The sequence below is a fragment of the Podarcis tiliguerta genome (assembly GCF_965153285.1).
Source record: "Podarcis tiliguerta genome assembly, chromosome: 17".
In the NCBI taxonomy this organism is placed as follows: domain Eukaryota; kingdom Metazoa; phylum Chordata; class Lepidosauria; order Squamata; family Lacertidae; genus Podarcis; species Podarcis tiliguerta.
The window spans coordinates 32,820,453-32,840,914 of NC_139550.1; the positions used below are offsets into that span (position 1 = coordinate 32,820,453).

Consider the following 20,462-nt stretch of genomic DNA (forward strand, 5'->3'; position numbering starts at 1 on the left):
GCACCCAGGGGTGCTTTCGAACTGCTAGGTTGGCAGGCGCTGGGACCGAACGACGGGAGCGCACCCCGCCGCGGGGATTCGAACCGCCGACCTTTCGATCGGCAAGCCCTAGGCGCTGAGGCTTTTACCCACAGCGCCACCCGCGTCCTTGGGTAGCATTAAGGACTGTCTTTTGCTGAGTTTGAGCTTTCAAGGGCAGCCAGCCTCAGAGGAGTAGCTGAAAGAAACTGTTTGGTAAGGACGAGTACAAGCTCAGAACCAAACCGAGGGCAGCCCATGTAGCTTTCAGGGGGATAAAGCGGGATATTAAATCCAAACTCCTCCTCTTCTTCTCCCCCCTTCTGTACCCCAGGCACTTTCCTGGCCAGCTACGGCTCCAGATTGCCAGATCAGCGCACAGCAGCCCCAGAGGAGGCTGCATTTCCAAGCAGGGCACAGCCACCTGTGCTTTCATCAGGAGACAATCTGATATCAACTTTCAGCAACATGAGAGAGGTTTCCCAGCCCTCCTCTCCCACTCGATTGGCTGCACCATCCCCCAGCCTGTTCTTCACAACAGCTTCTCCCAAGAGAGCTGCTGAATCCATTCAAGGCCATTCTCAATGGCTCCTTTATGCAGTGTCCGGGGTGTGCTGGAGGCATGTGACTTCCAGGGCCAAGACTGGGGGTGGGAATAGTCCCAAGCTGGCACCACCGAGTCCTTCCTGGCATCCTGCACAGCCTCTGTTCGAGGCAAGGACAAACAATATTTTCTTGCTGGTCATTTGCACAGGTCTCTTCATGTGCAACAGGGACGCGGGTGGCGCTGTGGGTTAAACCACAGAGCCTAGGACTTGATGATCAGAAGGTCAGCGATTCGAATCCCCATGACTGGGTGAGCTCCTGTTGCTTGGTCCCTGCTTCTGCCAACCTAGCAGTTTGAAAGCACGTCCAAGTGCAAGTAGATAAATAGGTACCACTCCGGCGGGAAGGTAAACGTGAGCTGCTCTGGTTTGCCAGAAGCAATTTAGTCATGCTGGCCACATGACCCGGAAGCTGTACGCCGGCTCCCTCCACCAATAAAGCGAGATGAGCGCCGCAACCCCAGAGTCTGTCACGACTGGACCTAATGGTCAGGGGTCCCTTTACTCCTTTACTTCATGTGCAAAGCGCAAGGGGGGGTGGCATGCTGAAGGGCAGCAGAATCTGGAGGCAGAGCAATGGAGGCTCTTTGAAAAGGGGCTTGCTGCTTGCAGCGTGAGGGCACGTCTCACTTTCACCTCTAGTCAACAGCTTCTGAGGGTGGGGTTTTTGTATGGTTTCAGCAACCTGCAAAACTTGCTTGACCAGTGGCAGGCGGCGGGGGGGGGGGGGGAGAGAGAGAGAGACATGTGTGTGCATCTATGTGTATAATATGGGGTGTAATGCTTATCTCAGACATTTTGAAACTCTGATTTAAATCAGTTGCCTTTCTTTAGCCAGAATAGGAAGCAGGCAACACCCACTAGTAAGCTCTCCTGCACCAGCCCATCATGTGCAGGCCTCATCCCTTTTGATAAGGCTTGTGCCCTCTGTAAAAGGGTGGGGGGAGGGAATGGAATGTGGATTTTCCACCTCGGGCACCAAAATATCTTGGGTTGGCCTTGGCAATGTGACTTTTAATGGTTATCTGAGTCTCACAGCATTCCTGCCAGGTCAATGTAATTCCCTTTTTTACAGCGGGAGAATTGGAGCTGAAATAGACGCTACAGAGCTGGAGCTGGAGCTCTGGGAGGCTGTCCAGTGAAGTGGGTTGACGGTAAATTCTGGACACGCAGCAGGAAGTACACAATTGCGTAAAGCACTTAACGGCCCCAAAGCAAAGTCCAACACCCGCTCGCATAGTTGGCCGGTGTCCAGCAGCACACAGAGCAGAAGCAGCTTGCCAGGGGATTCTACAAAGTCAGAAACAGGACTTGCGTATAGAATTACAAGTCTGGAATTCACCTGAAAATCCTGCAGTCCCTAAGACTCGCTGTCGTAAATCACTGGATCCCTGCTTAAAACCAAAAGACATGCAACCCAGGTTAATGGTTTATTGGATATTTACAGATAAATTGCAAACAGGTGAAAAACATTGGTAGGATTATTGTAGTAACCTGCCGTTTCATAAGAGTTTATATTTAATGCAGATAATCAAATGAGCAAATTTAATGAATTTGGATATGCAGAAGATGTTAAGAAATAAAGTTAAGGAACCACAGAAAGAGGGGAAAGGAAGTCAGACTTTGAAATGTTAAAATGATTGTAAAAATAATGGAATGTGCAAATTTGAAAAGTATAAATAAAAACTTTTTTTAAAAAATACATGCAACCCAGGCATCCTGGCGGCAAGCTCCCCTTGAGGAACTTTCAGACAGGAGCTTATTGTGAGATTCGTGCTCCTTGTACATGCAGTTTTTTTCACAGCATCTACACAACGTCATTGACATCAAAATGCCACTCCATATTCCCTCGCCTCATTTAATCCAGATTTAATCCCCTCTCTGGAGAAAATGCAATACAGTGGTACCTTGGTTTGTATACGTCTTGGTTTGCATATGTTTTGGATTACAAACACATCAAACCCAGAAGTGCATGTCCCGGTTTGCAACCTTTTTTTGGATTACAACCCTTTGGGGGGGGATTATGAACGAAAGGTTTTTGGAGGCTATGATCATTAAAAAGACGCTGGTAGCGCTGTGGGTTAAACCACAGAACCTAGGACTTGCCGATCAAAAGGTCGGCGGTTTGAATCCCCGCGATGGGGTGAGCTCCCGTTGCTCGGTCCCTGCTCCTGCCAACCTAGCAGTTCAAAAGCACAACAAAGTGAAAGTAGATAAATAGGTACCGCTCCGGCGGGAAGGTAAACAGCGTTTCCGTGCGCTGCTCTGATTTGCCAGAAGCGGCTTAGTCATGCTGGCCACATGACCTGGAAGCTGTACGTCGGCTCCCTCGGCCAATAAAGTGAGATGAGCGCCGCAGCCCCAAAGTCGGCCACTACTGGACCTAACAGTCAGGGGTCTCTTTACCTTTACTTAGAAGCATCTTTGGTCTAGCGCAGAGACTCCCTCAACACAAGTGGAAAAGAAATGTTTGCGTGCTATTGCTGGGGAGGAGACACAACAGGAAGCATTCAATGCTCCCAAAGCAGATGCCTACAAATGTGGTGTGATGGAGAGGTGAACCAGCTTTTATTTCATACTTCAGTTAGCCTCTTTTCTCACATTATCGTAAAGCAGTGATTCCCAAACTATGTGCTATGAGAGTTGCTGAATATGCCATATTCAGAATACAGTCTCAAGTTACAGGGTTTGATTTCCTAAGAATCTCAGCTTCTCAAAGAAGCAAAGTTCAGAGCCTGATTGTGGTGAAGACATACTTCAAAGCATATGGGAGAAGGCTGTTGAAATCCCAGAAGCTGGAGCAGGTGCTGAATAAGATCTCCAGTGTCACTGGTTGGAAGCAGGGCTTCCGGGTACTGTATTTACCCATCCCCTTAACTGGCAGAAGCAGAAAAAAGTACAGTGTGCAAGCCATAAAACAGCACAAGGAATTATGCAAAATCATGTAAATATGTTGAATTTGCATAAATTATACTGACTGCAGTATTCAGCTCTTTTTGTCACAGAATTTGGGTTACCTCGGTGCAGAATTTTAGGATTGCTTATTTCTTTTGAAAATGATTACAGACACCCCTCCGTGCTAAGTGCATTAAAAAGGTAAAAGGTAAAGGACCCCTGGATGGTTAAGTTCAGTCAAAGGCAACTAGGGTTGTGGCGCTCATCTTGCTTTCAGGCTGAGGGAGCCGCCATTTGTCCTCAGACAGCTTTCCAGGTTGTGGCCAGCATGACTAAACCGCTTCTGGCACAACAGGACACCATGACGGAAGCCAGAGCACACAGAAATGCCATTTACCTTCCCACTGCTGGGGTATCTATTTATCTACTTGCATTGCCATGCTTTCAAACTGCTAGGTTGGCAGAAGCTGGGACTGAGCAACGGGAGCTCACCTCGTTGTGTGGATTCGAACCACCAACCTCCTGATCAGCAAGCCAAGAGGCTCAGTGGTTTAGACCACAGAGTCACGTGCATCCAATTCACTAGCACCAACTTTCATATGCTCTCTTTTTATCAGGGGTAAATGCACTTTCTTGACAAGACATGACATGAACAAGTAGGGTGCATGGGTTTTACTTTAGTGGTATCCACCACTGAGGAATATTGTTGTAAACAAAATCTGCCCTTATTCCCTTATGGGGGACACAAGAGCCCTTATAGAGTCGTTTGTAGGTTCTCCATTGGTAGGAGAAAATAATAGAGGTCAACCAGAGAATATTGAGAAGCAAAGCAGCTAGTAAGCCTGATCTTTATTGAACTGTTGCAACAGGGTGCCCCCCTCACACGCAGGAGAAAGGAGGAGGACCCAAAACAAAGGTGTGCCCGCCCTTATATAAAGGTAAAGGAACCATTGCCCACCCTGGAGTCTAAGACCACCCCCAGAAACCTCATACATACATCACAGAACGGGTATAGCCCAAGACCACCCCCCGGGATACATCATACCTACATCACAGAAAAGGTGGTCTACAACAGAACTTTGAATGTTGTTGTTTTTCCTGTCTGCCAGGTTATCTGATAATGCCTTATCTGATTGCCTTTCCTGGTAGTCTGGCCATTCCTTTGAGATGGTAATCACTTAATACCTGAAACAATAGGAAGGTTCCCCCACCCCCTCCCTCCTTGCAGAGAAACATTTGGTCAGTTTGAGGAGTCAAAATGGTGTCAGGACTGTCTTCCTGTGCTGCTCCAGACATGTGGTTTATATATTTATGTACGTGTTTGCTTGGTACATTTATGAACATTTATTATAAAAAGTAAAGGTACCCCTGCCCATACGGGCCAGTCTTGACAGACTCTAGGGTTGTGCGCCCATCTCACTCAAGAGGCCGGGGGCCAGCGATGTCCGCAGACACTTCCGGGTCACGTGGCCAGTGTGACAAGCTGCATCTGGCGAGCCAGAGCCGCACATGGAAACGCCGTTTACCTTCCCGCTAGTAAGCGGTCCCTATTTATCTACTTGCACCCGGGAGTGCTTTCGAACTGCTAGGTTGACAGGCGCTGGGACCGAACAACGGGAGCGCACCCCGCCGTGGGGATTCGAACCGCCAACCTTTCGATCGGCAAGCTGTAGGGGCTGAGACTTTTACCCACAGCGCCACCCGCGTCCCTTTATTATACATATGAGACCTTAATTTTTTTTATTACAAATATGAACTTAAAAGCTGGTGGGAATGTGTGGTTTCCTTTCACCTTGAAACAAGTCCATGCAACATCCAAGACAACTTCTTTTCTGCATAAACATCCACCTTGACATTGTATCTGAACGTAACAATTCCAGGGAAAGGTATTGGTCAAATCCATTAGAGCCTGCCTTACAGAACTGTACTATGGGAACATTACATATTCATATCTTAGCCCTACTCATCTAAGCTTTCAAGAGATGTCACCAGAGGGGTGGGTGGGATTTTGGCAGCCTGGTGCATTCCTCTTTTCCGCCTTGATTTGTGCTGAATCTCCCCCCCCCCCCTCAGACTGAGTTTCAGGTGATACTGCAGGAACAATTGATCCTTTGAGTTCTTCCTGACACCACCCTCACTTTTGCCTCCAGCTCCGGGGCAGAGAGGGGAGTGTCTCCCCAGTCAGTCAGCAGAACTTGGCTGAGGTTGCCAATGTATGAGGGGAAAGGATCTGGGGGAGAGGGGGTAGATCTTTCTAACTGGGCTTGGACAGAGTCTGCATCCCTTATTTCTCCTCGTTTCTTTTTCCACACAGGGCAAGCAAGTGGAACTCATGGCCAACAGATGTCGTGCGAGCGCCAACAGTCGCAGCAAGTTGGGGCAGGAGAGATTTGACTAAACTGTGGTTCCCTGATGCCAGAATTCACAGGAAGTTCAAATATGAATCCCAGGTAACAACGTTCAGAGGCTGAAGTTGTTTAGAACCTCATAACAGAATTGTGAAACCACAAGAGGTAGAAAGTGGCTTAGTTAAAAAGGTAAAGGTAAAGGGACCCCTGACCATTAGGTCCAGTCGTGGCCGACTCTGGAGTTGCAGCGCTCATCTCGCTTTATTGGCCAAGGGAGCAGGCGTACAGCTTCCAGGTTATGTGGCCAGCATGACTAAGCCGCTTCTGGCGAACCAGAGCAGTGCACGGAAATGCCGTTTACCTTCCCGCCAAAGCGGTACCTATTTATCTACTTGCACTTTTGATGTGCTTTCAAACTGCTAGGTTGGCAGGAGCAGGGACCGAGCAACGGGAGCTCACCCCGTCGTGAACCGTGAACCGCTGACCTTCTGATCGGCAAGTCCTAGGCTCTGTGGTTTAACCCACAGCGCCACAAATTAAGCTTCCTTAAAGGTGAATTCTAACAAGACAAACATATTCTGAGGTTTTCCTGTGTTTTCCTCAATATCACACAGCCCTGATGGTTAACAGTTTATATTCACCTGAGTTATTCCAATAAAGAATGTGGAAATCTTCCATTATATATATATACGAAAATGAATCCCAGGTGATTGAAGCATGATATACAGGCAAGCTTTGAGGTACACACAGCTTGTACAGCTTTTATAGAGAGCTGGTGCAGTGGCGTAGCGTGGGTTGTCAGCACCCGGGGCAAGGCAAGTAATTTGCGCCCCCCCCCCCCGCTGCACTGTCCCTCCCCCAGATAGTCCCTCTCTCTCTCTCCGCACCGCACCGCACGCCTGGCACCCTCCCCTCCACAGTGGGCGGCGACCCGGCGGCTCGGATCGGATTCACACAGCCAGCACTGCAGTGAGAGAGAGTGAGTGAGCCAGGTAGGGGCAGAGAGCTGTGAGTGCAAGCGCCCCCCCCAGATGTTGCGCCCGGCCCCCCCTGCACCCCCCACGCTACGCCACTGAGCTGGTGGTAGTGATTCAAAAACTTGCCATACTGTTTGGCCAGATATGAGCAGTGGGCTGAGGGTACATGCCACAATGGGCACAGACTCTGTCAGATCATCTTCAATTTGTTTTTTTTAAAAAACAAAGCGGGGGTTTGTGTATATCAGACCACCTGCATGCTCCACTCACCAATTCCACCCCACCCCCATATCGATCCCCTGCCATAGGTGCCAACTCCCTGGGGCCCTGGGGCGCCAAGCACTCACAAAATTCCCCATGAAAGGGCTGGGCAACCACAAATTTCAGTGCCAGGGCACCCATGACCACTGACACCCACAGTCAAAGAGCCAAGCTGGAACTCCTACCCCCTTCCCACCCAAGGCAACTGCTACTGCTCACTTCCTAACCATATTTTTGAAACCACAACTCTCTTTTATTATGCAGCCCTGTTTTGCACCTAACTTTGAAATGCCCTCCTGAGATTTACTTTTAAAGGTAAAGGTAAAGGGACCCCTGACCATTAGCTCCAGTCGTGACCGACTCTGGGGTTGCGGCGCTCATCTCGCTTTACTGGCTGAGGGAGCCGGCATACAGCTTCCAGGTCATGTGGCCAGCAGGACTAAGCCGCTTCTGGTGAACCAGAGCAGCGCATGGAAACAGCGTTTACCTTCCCGCTGGAGCGCTACCTATTTATCTACTTGCACTTTGACGTGCTTTCAAACTGCTAGGTTGGCAGGAGCAGGTACCAAGCAACGGGAGCTCACCCCATCGTGGGGATTCGAACCGCCGACCTTCTGATCGGCAAGTCCTAGGCTCTGTGGTTTAACCCATAGCGCCACCCGTGTCCCTACTAGATTTACTTTTACTTTACACCCTATAGCAAGCTTCCTCAAACTCAGCCCTCCAGATGTTTTTAGCCTGCAACTCCCATGATCCCTAGCTAGCAGGACCAATGGCCAGGGTTGATGGGAATTGTAGTCTGAAAACATCTGGAGGGCCAAGTTTGAGGAAGCCTGCCCTAAAGAATGCAGCAGAATTAGCTTCCACCAGTTCTGGGAGAGAGTTTCTGCTCTGGGAATGCCTATTGATTAGTAGGAGATATGATGCACTGAGCAGTAAGCCATGCAGAGGCACAACATGTGACCTCTGAGGGCAGGTGACCTTGGCACTTCTTGGCATTGAACATGTTTGGATCATTCGGCCACTCCCAGTGTTTAAAATTATGTAGAAATTCAGTAGAATCATCAGCCCTTCCACACACACAAGGCTGTGTGGAAAGAGCCACACCAGAGCTATGCAAAAGCTATTGACTGTTTGATTGGTTTTTTGCAGCGCATTAGTGGAGGAATGTCTAGTATGTATAAGTCTTTGGGCGCAGGCTGGCATTTGAGGCCTTGGGCACCATCTTCTGGTTATACTACACATTACATGTTCTCTCACTTTCCTTTTTTCCTAGAAGGTAATAGGACTAACTAATCGGTATACTTATTATTATTTTTCGTCAGTCCTTAACAATTAATTCAAACCACATAGTTCTCATCTCTCACCATTATTGCATACAATTATTTTTAAACAATTAAATTCTGGGGCTTAATTTAGAAGCTATATGTTTTGTCCTAGAACAGGAGATTGGATTGTTCTTATCCTAAGTATGTGGAGCAGTCTTCTCAAAGCTGGTGCTTTCCAGATGTTTTGGAATACAACATCCCTATACAGTGGTACCTCGGGTTACAGATGCTTCAGGTTACAGACTCCGCTAACCCAGAAATAGTACCTTGGGTTAAGAACTTCGCTTCAGGATGAGAACAGAAATCACGCGGCGGCAGTGGGAGGCCCCATTAGCTAAAGTGGTGCTTCAGGTTGAGAACAGTTTCAGGTTAAGAACGGACCTCCGGAACGAATTAAGTACTTAACCCGAGGTACCACTGTATGCTGATGACACAAAGCCCTACTTCTCCTTTACATCCACAGGTGTGGCAGCGGATGGGCTGGACCATTGTCTTGGCTCAACAATGGACTGGATGAGAGCCAACAAACTGAAGCTCAATCCAGATAAGACCGAGGCACTGTTAAGCGGTTGTTCCCCAGACCAGATGGCTGGGAAGTGGCCTGCTCTTAATGGGTTTACACTGCCTCTGAAGGAGCAGGTACACAATTTATGGGTACTTCTCAATCCATTGCTGTGACTTGAGGCTCAGGTGGCCTCAATGGCTCAGAGTGCCTTCCATCAGCTTTGGCTGGTGCCCCAGGTACGCCCCTGTTTAGACAGGGATAGTGGAACTTCTGTTGTCTGTGCTCTGGTAACCTCTAGTTTAGATTACTGCAACATGTTATTGATACGGAAGGGGGGGGGCATGTCTTCTTCACCTCCTTCTTCGCTACAATATATCCATTTATTTCCAATTGTCAATGTCAAAAGGGACTAAAATCTATAAAATTCATAGAAAATCAACGTGCCAATTTGCTCAATTTCTCTAGGACTCCATGACACCTCCCCTGTCCTCCATAATCCCTCAAGCAAGGTGTCAAGACCCTAATCCTGTCAAATCACTCTGCCAAGCCTTCCCACGGGCAATGCCAGGTGGCAGACTATGCATACATGGACCATTGTCTTCTCATCACCGGTACTCAGGATGTGCTTATCTGCGCATATCTCCAGCTCTGCATATTCCCCCCTCCCTCCTCCATATGTTAATCCTGTGTAACCCAACCTCTTCTTAATGTATTCATGATGTAACTGGGATGTGTTTTGCACTGTATTCTGGGACATGGAGGAAGTTTCAAAAGTTCATGTCACCCCTTTCTCGCTGTTCAATCTCGCCTTGAACCTGTTGCGCAATAAACTGGGATCTTCTACAGTTTGCTCCTGTCTCCAACTGAGCTCATTTTCCTCCGCAGGGACCCGCGGACTTCGTCCGACGAGCTGGGTGGCAGAGCAGCCTCGCACCCAGATTTTACCATAACATTATACATTGGACTGACTCTGAAGATGGTTCAGAAACTTCAGCTGGTGCAAACTTCAATGGCCAGGTTGCTCACCGGGGCAAGACAGACTGAGAATATTACTCCGATCCTGGCCCAACTGCATTGGCTGCCAATTAGTTTTCAGGCCGAATCCAAAGTGCTGGTTTTGATTCATAAAGCCTTAAATGGCTCAGGACCACAATACTTCCAGGACTGCCTCTTCCCATATAAATTGGCCCCGACTCTGTGTTCATCATCTGACGCCCTTCTTCATGCATCTCCTCCCCAAGAGGTCTGGAGGGTGGTAACACAAGAGTGGGCCTTTTCTGCAGTGGCTCCTCATTTGTGGAATATTCTCCCTGGGGAGGTTCGGCTGGTGCATTTATTGTACACCTTTAGGCGCTAGGCGAAAATGTTCCTCTTCAACCTTTGGCTGATTGGCATCTGATGCCCTTTTAAATGGGTTGTTGAAGGGGTGGGGTTATTGGTTTGCTGCTGTTGTTATTTTTACTATGTATCTTGTGGTTTTTATATTGTGATTTTCTGTTGTGAACACCCTGAGATAAATGGGACAAAAACTGAAGTCTCCCCCCCCCCCCAGCTGCTAGCTAAAACTGCTCCCCAGTGCACCTACTTTCCATGCTTGCCAACAAGGCTCATTCGAGGCCAAACGAGCCCATAGGTTCATGAACAAAGATCCGGCGGGGGGGGGGGGAGCTCACATTATCCAAAAGGATGTTGTTATGGAACACAACCCTACTGAGAATTCCAAAGGCTTTGCTGGTGTTAGGATTCTTGCTCTGTGTTTGCAGTCATGGGATTGTTGTCTGTCACATGACGGTGTATGTTTTCATTCCACAGTGTGAGAAGTGACGGAGACAGGATGTTTATGTTACCGTGTTCTGTGAAGTGGGACTATTGTCCTGTTAACGGAGAAATCTGAGGGCTCCCTTGGACAAAAAACAAGGACACCAGCCAGGAATACCAGAGCAAAACAGCAACCAGTAGGCTTGGTCTTTATTGAAGACTGCCGCAACAGGACTCCCACCTGCCACAAGGTGGAACAAGATGGAAGCCCCGAACAAAAGAGCCCCCAAACTTTTATTAGCTGCTGATCCCCATGTTACACCCCCAAAAAAAACTACTTCACGGTTACATCATGAAAGGGGAGGTCTGGTGGCAGTAATCTGAGCATCCTGGACCCTGCCCCATGCTTCTCCTTGCCCTCCACCAAACACCCATCAAGAGTAACAAAAGAGATCTTTCCATTTCCCTGTTTCCCAGCCAAGTTAATCACACCCTTTTGTTTTCATCTGGGTTTCTTATTTCTGGAATGGCTACCTGTCTGGCACTCAGGTATCAGGATGACAGGGATTATCACTCAGGCAGAGTGGCTGCTGAGTAGCTGAGCTCACATGTCTATATGAATTTCTGAAGTTATCCCTGTGAGCCAGTACATAGGAACATTTATCAGTGAATTCTTACATTTGGTATCGTGCAGCAAAGGCCCTTTGAATAGATAGGAAGAAACTGTGATGAAGTGTTTTGTGGGGACAAATCACAAAAGTGATTGTGCTGATTTTGGTAGTGGGCTGCATGTGCATGATATCTGCTGGAGGGGCAACCCCCTCCCCCAACCTGTACATAAATTCCTGCAACAGTCCTTTGTTCTTTTTCTTTGCTGTCTGATGAGAAAGAGGAAGGAGCTAAGTCAGAATGCTCCAAGTGTATTATGTGTAAATAAAGTAGCTTAGTGCTTACAAACCCAGCCTAGCTCTGACTGCGTTTTATCTCTGCTGGCACTGGGTCTGTGGCCCCGATCCCTGGGCCCATAACCATATTAGGATGGTCCTACTCGCATGTAGGACCCTGGCAGAGACACATGCCCGGCTGGCACGTTCTCTTCCTCCTGGTCGGTCGTTCGGGAGCTTCAAAAGCTTTCTCCAGCCTGAACATCACAGTGACATCACAGTGACATCACAAGAGTGACATCACAGTGCACAGTGACATCACAAGAGGCATCAGTGCACTTAGGATCCTGCAGAATATTTGCAGTTTGCGTAACAGACTCAATCCTACACAATATCTACACAGTGAGAGGAATAAAAACCCAACAGCTGGTGCCCACAAGAGTTAATCATGCTGCTTGGAGCCAGGGAAATGAGACACCCACATACTCTCTTTTTGACAGCAAGAGCCTTGCCGTTCAACAGATTATGACAAGAGGTTGTGGACTCTCCCTCCTTGGAGGTTTTTGAGCAGAGGTTGGGTGGCCATCTATCATGTATTATCTTGCTGAAATTTCTGCATTGCGGAGGGTTGAACTAGATGACTCTCTGAGTGCTATCCAACACTACTGTTCTCGGATTCTATGATCATGCCTGCAAGCAGAATATCGCTTCTCAAGGGCAATGGTTTCCTACCCTTGCCGCATATATATCCCTACCAAAGAGGATAATGCATGTTTTTTGTGGAACCTCTTCATATTGCAGAAGATTGCAGAATTGGCTATAGGGCATGGGTAGGAAAAAAAAAGGCCCAGGGGCTGGATGCGGCCCAATCGCCTTCTCAATCCAGCCTGCAGATGGTCCGGGAATCAGCGTGTTTTTACATGAGTAGAATGTGTGCTTTTATTTAAAATGCATCTCTGGGTTATTTGTGGGGCATAGGAATTCGTTCATCCTCCCCCCCCCCCAATATAGTCCAGCCCCCCCCCACAAGGTCTGACGGACAGGGGACCGGCCCCCTGCTGAAAAAGTTTGCTGAGCCCTGCTCCAGGGTGCACCCATTCAGTTCCTAAGCAAAGCTGTGCACTGCAGGCAAAAAAATCACTGCTAGCAGAAGGACAGTCTTTTAAGGATACTTTTCCCCGCATTATCTTCTTGGATGAGACCATGATTCCCTGAAGCAGCCATCAAATGCTCTATCCTCTAGAGCAAAGGATTTCCCCATATATACCCTTAAGATTGTCCACGAAGGATCTAGAACATGAGGCAGGAGGGAGGGATGATACTTCAGTCAACATATAATAGGCATTTATACGATTCAGACAGAAACTGATTGAAAACATCCAGGGAATCCTTTTCCCCACCCTTGTTACACATTTTGTCTTAAATTTGTCCACAAATGAGGGAAAGGGTTTGGTTGGTTCCCCACAATTTATAACATATCAATAGATGATTTTAGTAGGTCCAGGGTGATTGAAATATACTCAGAGTCGCAAAGTGATTTCATGCTCTTTATTCAGCTCATAGTGGTGAGGAGGAATGAATGAATGTCCCCTCAAAGTATCTGCTTTATATACATTATTTACATAATGGGCTGCACATGATTGGCTAATTCTGGAATTCTACTGTAAGCCAATCAGGTTGTGGATTCACTTATATCTGGAGCATGATTGGGTGGTTCCTGCCAACCAATCATACTGCTGCATTGTTCTAGGACCAATCAGACTGCTGCATTCTGAATCCTATTGTTCTAGGACCAATCAGACTGTTGCAATTTGGATCCTATTGTTCTAGGACCAATCAGACTGCTGCAGTTTGGATCCTATTCAACTCAGTACATAACAGTGATGCAGGCTCTATAAAAGCTTTCCAAAAAAATTGAGAGAAATGAGTGTTCCATCATTCTCATAAGCTTTTTTTCTAGAATGTAAAATCCTATTATAAGCTAAACAAAGGAGTCAAAAGTGCTTTGTCTGTCCATTTCCAGGAGAATCAAAACGTCTGTGATTGCATCATGTCCAACAAAGCTTTGACCCTTTTTTCACACGTTTAAGCAAGTGTCCAGGAAGTTGATGGAACTTCTCAGTACTGTATTGAATTGTATAACTATCTTTAAAAAATAATTTTAAAAAGCATTCTGAAGGATCATTAAATTTGTGGCTTAATTGGTTAGATGACCATCTAGGCATGTGAGGTTTAAGGTCCCCTGTCTTTTCCACAGCACTTTTGAGCCATGCAGCTTTTAGCTTTGTTTTATCCTAGAGCTGGAATCTGGAGACACAGTTCTACTGGCTCTGTGTGCGAAATCCAAAGCTACGGCACTGGAGACCCTCACTCCAAGAAACGCAATGGGGATGCAAGCTCTGTTGGAGTGTTAATGCTATGAGCTCTTCCATATTGTGCTCAGGGGTGTGGGTGGGTGGAAAATCATATATGCCAGGGGTGGCCAACTCCCAAGAGACTGTGACCTACTCACAGAGTTAAAAACTGGCAGTGAACTACCCCCTTTTTGGGGGGGCTCAGATCAAAGTTGTTGAGCTTCTTTTTATGGTCTGCAGGGCTAAAATGTTTTGCTTTTTCTAGGGGAGCCAAAGTTCTTGGGCTTCTTTGGGGGGAGCCAGTGATCTACCAGTGATATATCACAGACGTCCAGTGATCTACGGGTAGATCATGATCTACCTGTGGGATGTGCCTGATATATGCTAAAGAGACCATAGTCTTTTTTGACCTTCATTTAAAAAACAACAACCCTCAAATGCTGGAACTGGAAGCCCTGGAGTCTCAAAGATGAGGGTGTGTGCAGCTATAGAAAGACACTGCAAAGCAGAAACTTTCTGTATTTCTGCATATCTAGGAAGATGGGGTGGAAACAACCATGATGGTGGTTAATACAAGCCAGATATATGTAAAGGGGTCTTTAAAAAAATAAAAATTGAATTTTCAGATTAAAATTTTACAGTCACATTTGCAACAAACAACATAAACACAAGATTCCAAAGAATCTCCTGGACTTCCCTCCTCCCCTTTGTGGGTCCTATTGTTAATCATTTCCTCCTGCATCTTTTATGATAATCCCGATCTTTTACCTCTCCATTATGTCCAAAATTCACCCTTAAACTACAAGTGTAATTCCAATCCTACTAACGATTTTAAGTGTTTACAATGGTTTTTAAGATATGTTATAAATTTCCCCCATTCATTATTCCAATTTTGGTCTTCCTGATTTCTGATTCTTCGGGTCATTTTTGCCATTTTGGCATAATCCATCAACTTGATCTGCCATTCTTCTCTGGTAGGGACTTTATCTTCTTTCCATCTCTGGGCCAATAACATCCGCACAGCTGTGGTCACATACATAAATAGTGTTTTCTGCTCTGTTGGGATTTTGGCACGTAGAATTCTGAACAGGAAGGCTTCAGGGTTTTTTAAGAAAATGTTATTTTCAACATTTTTTCAACTCATTATATATCATTTCCCAAAATTATTTTACTACCTTACATTTCCACCACATATGATAGATGGTGCCTTCTTTTTCCTTATATTTCCAGCATACATTTGACCCCGTTTTACACATTTTTGCTAATTTGCTAGAAGTTAAATACCAACGGTACATCATTTTCATATAGTTTTCTTTCAACGTGTAACATGCTGTGAATTTTAAATCCCAATTCCATAACTTAGCAGGGGGTCTTAGCAGAATCATGGTTAAGGTCTCATCTATGTCCAAAGAATATGTCAGCTGTAATCACAACAGGGCACCTGAAAAATCTGAATTGAATGTGTCAGTTCTCACAGCCAGCGTATCCTGGTGTATATATGAGAACCAACATAAACCTAGGCAACATGTGACTGTGCCACCACAAACACAATTCATGTTTATCTTATTGTCACAAAGCTAACAGCAACCAACTGCCAGAAACCTTGGCTGCAATGTTTGTAAACGTTGGCCCTAATCTAGCTGTTTGCATGTCTCCCTGGTGAGATCATCAGTAATACCGTATTTCACCGCATAATAGTCACCACTGCATACCAGTCGCACCCTTTGGGGGGGCCTAAAATCGGTTTCAAAGCATTCACTGCATAATAGTCTCAGGGGTGTTCTCAATGCGGATTCTCAGTACCAGACAAAGGCGAGAGGGGAGCAGATGGGCGGGCAAAACTGTCATGAGTGAGGCACAAGAAACTTGGATGGCACCAAAATAGTTAGTGACAAATAATAAGCATAAGTATGTTTGTTAATAAAAATTGTTTCCTCACATAACGGTCATCCCTTGGGCTTTTCGCCACATAATAGTCACACATACCCCTTTTTTAGAAAAAGAAAAAGAAAAATCAGGATTAAAAATGTGGTGATTCTGCAGTAAAATATGGTAATCAGTTCAGTGGTCGCATGGATTGTCAAGATTATCGCTGGTGATCTAACCAGAGCTATTGAATGGCCCTATGTCATAGATGCTCTCTTCCAACTCTACAGTTCTATGATTTTATTATTCTCTATATGTGACACCTTCAGTTCTAGATTGGATCTCTTTTCACACTCGGCCTGAAAGAGGCATACATAGAAACATCCTTCCATCTGTGTGGAACAGCATGAGTATTCATACTGGAGAAAGTTATACACATTAGTCATAATGTGTAATGTGAGGAGCGGCTCTTTGTTTGTCAAATTTTCTAGTTCCAGAGATCCATTTCCTTCTAGGCTGTAGAGGATTCTGGGAAATGTTCTAGTCTCTACACTCTAAGACAACTTCCCACAGCAGGGAAAGATCAATAGCGCTGAGCCTGCTGTCTTTCAGGGAAGCTTCTGAGGAGCGCTGGGATTCCCCATCACTAGGCGAGATTAAAGGGAGCTTTTAAATCAATAATTATTTAAAGAAAACGGTCCTGCTTTGATATGCCTGTCATGTTTGTCTTCGTGATGTAGTTTTGGCATTGCTTACAACAATGATGCAAATTCTCACCTACTTTAATGATTTCCAGAACTTTCCCGAGGTAATTGTGGTAACCATTTTCTTCTAACTGAATCTCCCCCTTGATTTAAAATAATTGTACCCTTATTAAGTATGACCGATCTCAAAATGGTGGCTGCCGTGGGCACCACTTCTCTGCTGGTGTTCCTCAGAATTGCTCCCCTGCGTCCATTCATGGAGAACATCAGTTCCTGCTGCCATTACAAAGCTTGTCTGTGCCTAAGAGCAGTTGGCCTCATGTGGCCCAATGTCCAAGAGGTGGCAAGGGGCAGCTTGCTTGTGCCAGTTTCGAGAGAAGTTGAGCTTGTTTGAACTTGGAGCCGTGAGTGACCCGTTGTGTGGCACAACTCGGCAAAATGCAGCCCACTAGCCATTCATGGCAGACCAGCTAGGGCTCCATAAGCCTCCAGATTTTGCTGTCTGCCTGGGACTGCAAAAGCAGGGAGCTTATCAAGCACCTGGCTGGCCAAAACCCAAGCCTTTTCCATCTTATCTTATCCCTAGCTAGAGCATCTTATCCCTAGCTAGAGCATCCAGAGTTAGGAGGAAAGGAAAAAAGCAAAAGGTGGTATCGGGAGCGCTCATAATTGAGGGCTGGAACAGCAAAAAGAGACTTCAGATGAAAGAAGGGAGGGAGCTTATTGTATAATGCATAACTTGGACTCGGGCCCAGTACTTTTGCTCCTGGGCTGCTCTTTCCCTGGGCTGCTTTCCCAGGCACGTGGTCTTCATCCTGGCCCATTGTGTCAGGCACAAAGTCCCTCTTCCACAAGGAATCAGGTCTTTTGAGGTGGTCTGCCCTCAAGTGACCAGCTACACAAAAGGTTGTGAGTAGAAACAGGGAGAATCCCAGAAATGTCTGAGAAGGGAGGACTCCACTGGAAAGGCTCAGTGTGATGCAGAAAAAGCAGACTGTCTGGCACACAGAAAATGGTGGGATGTAAATAAATACAATATTTTGGCTGATCGCCGAAGAATTGATGCTTTTGAATTATGGTGCTGGAGGAGACTCTTGAGAGTCCCATGGACTACAAGAAGATCAAACGTATCCATTCTTAAGGAAATCAGCCCTGAGTGCTCACTGGAAGGACAGATCGTGAAGCTGAGGCTCCAATACTTTGGCCACCTCCTGAGAAGAGAAGACTCCCTGGAAAAGACCCTGACATTGGGAAAGATGGAGGGCACAAGGAGAAGGGGACAACAGAGGGTGAGATGGTTAGACAGTGTTCTCGAAGCCACAAACATGAGTCTGACCAAACTGCGGGAGGCAGTGGAAGACAGGAGTGCCTGGCATGCTCTGGTCCATGGGGTCACGAAGAGTCGGACACGACTAAACGACTAAACAACAACAAATGGTTTAACATAGCATATGACCCAAGCCAGAGTCACACACAGAGCACAGTCTTTATTACCACTTCCAGTTTAAAACGGTGCAAGTTTTACCACTTGTTATACTGGTATTTATCCATTGCAATACGTAGACGGTTTTCAACACAGAGAGTCTGCAGGATAGAATGGCAAATAGCTGCTTTCGACTTTTACAGGAGTTAAGAGTACTATTCTAGCCTTTTTTCTCTCTTTTTCTTTTAGCAAAGGAGGGACACTGGGGTCAGAGAAGGTGGAGCGTAAGCAAGCTATTTCTAGCAATGAGTAATTCCAAGCCATCAGGGGAATATATCCTGCTATTAGCTTCCACTGATAAAACTTCAGTCAGGCATCCTGGACTATTAGCAAGCCATCAGCCTAGCAAAGGATTATCTCCCAGAACTCATGACAAACTCTCTGTTCCTCTTATTCATGTGGGAAGTGTGTTATTCTGTATAAGAATAACTTACAGAATGCATGATGTCCATAAACATAATATAAAATTTTATTAACTATTTGCAGAATGAGGAGTCTCTGTTGAAGGACTCCTTTAGCTTCTCTGTTGCTAAATCACTCTCCTGCCCACAAATGCCTTCTGGCCTCTTAAGCAGGAAGGTAGACACTTGCTCCTGCTGTGTGCAAACAAAAGTAATACAGTACTGCAGAATAACACAACAACTCACCCTAGTTTCTTTTCTCAAGAGGTTTTGGGGAGGGAGTCCTACTTTTACACAGTTGAAATGATAAAAGGAAGGGCATTGACCTGACCTGGAACATCAAAGAGGACTTTTATAATTTGGTCACCTTATTCCGGAATTGATGATCATATGGTCCCAACTCTTGGAGAGCCGTGGTTGGCATGGTTGCCCCACCAGGCGGCAATCAACAGGGCCAGGAAAATTGCGGGTCGTGCCATGGCACAGAAGGCACAACTTTCCATGGAGGCACAGGTTACAGCAACAGCCAAGGCAACATTTTTCCACCTTCGCCGCATCAAGCAGTTGGTCCTTTACCTTTCCCGCCCCAACCTGGCCACAGTGATCCATGCGATGGTCACCTCCAGGCTTGACTACTGTAATTCGCTCTACGCAGGGCTGCCCTTGAAGCTGTCCCAGAAACTCCAGCGGGTGCAGAATGCTGCAGCGAGGCTCCTCACGGGGTCTCTGCCATGGGAGCATATTCATCCAGTGCTTTACCAACTGCACTGGCTCCCGGTAGAGTACAGGGTCAGATTTAAGGTGCTGGTTTTGACCTTTTAAGCCCTTTATGGCCTAGGACCCTCATACCTACGGGACCGCCTCTCCCGGTATGCCCCACGGAGGACCTTAAGGTCCATAAATAGCAACACCTTAGAGGTCCCGGGCCCTAAGGAAGTTAGATTAGCCTCAACCAGAGCCAGGGCTTTTTCAACATTGGCTCTGGCCTGGTGGAACACTCTGTCTCATGAGACCAGGGCCCTGCAGGATCTGATTTCTTTCCTCAGGGCCTGTAAGACAGAGTTGTTCCGCCTGGCCTTTGGCTTGGAGCCAATTTGATTCCCTCCCTCTCTTTCTTTTTTCCTTTCTCCTCCTGTGATGAGCCTGCATTTTAATGTTTTAATATTTTAATGTTGTATTTTAATCTTGTTTTTAAGTTGTATTCATTCAACTTGTTTTTATTATTGGTTGTTAGCCGCCCTGAGCCTTGGCTGGGGAGGGCGGGGTATAAATAAAAAATATTATTATTATTATTATTATTATTATTATTATTATTATTATTGTGGGGCTGGGTGATACGGCACCCCACCATCACATTTGACGAAGAGGCCTTGTTGCACTGTGATGGTGTCCACCTTACCAATGATATTTGGCTGGCCGATATTGTCAAGGGCATTAGGGGTTGGTTGCGGGTGTGAGGGTGTTGGCGGCAAGTCTTTTGGTTTGGGTGGCGGCTAGGCATTGGATAAGTCTTGTCATGGAAGGGGCGGTTGTTGCCTCTGGCCTGCCTCTCCACATTAAGGGTATCCTGTTAAAGGGATCCGGGGGAGTGGTTCCTGTCTGAAGCCTGGGCGTGGGCTAGGTCCCTGCCACGAGCCCATCGGTTACCCTGGGGGTACTCAATTGATGTACATCATAGGGCTCTCCCTATCGGTGGTTGACCCTTTCGGGACTCCTGCAGACGGGCAGGAGTCAGGATGTAGTATTAAAGGTAAAGGTAAAGGGACCCCTGACCATTAGGTCCAGTTGTGGCTGACTCTGGGGTTGCGGCACTCATCTCGCTTTATTGGCCGAGGGAGCCGGTGTACAGCTTCCGGGTCATGTGGACAGCATGACTAAGCCTCTTCTGGCAAACCAGAGCAGCGCACGGAAACGCCGTTTACCTTCCCGCTGGAGCGGTACCTATTTATCTACTTGCACTTTGACGTGCTTTCGAACTGCTAGGTTGGCAGGAGCAGGGACCAAGCAACAGGAGCTCACCCCATCGCGGGGATTCGAACCGCCGACCTTCTGATCAGCAATTCCTAGGCTCTGTG

At 46.8% G+C, this 20,462-nt stretch overlaps 1 protein-coding gene across 1 annotated transcript in view; it reads left to right on the forward strand.

The window, feature by feature from the left end:
- LOC310667692 (phospholipid phosphatase 3-like) overlaps positions 1-20,462 on the forward strand; it is an 81,996-nt gene that overhangs the window by 43,093 nt on the left and 18,441 nt on the right. The gene's annotated exons all lie outside the window — the stretch shown is intronic.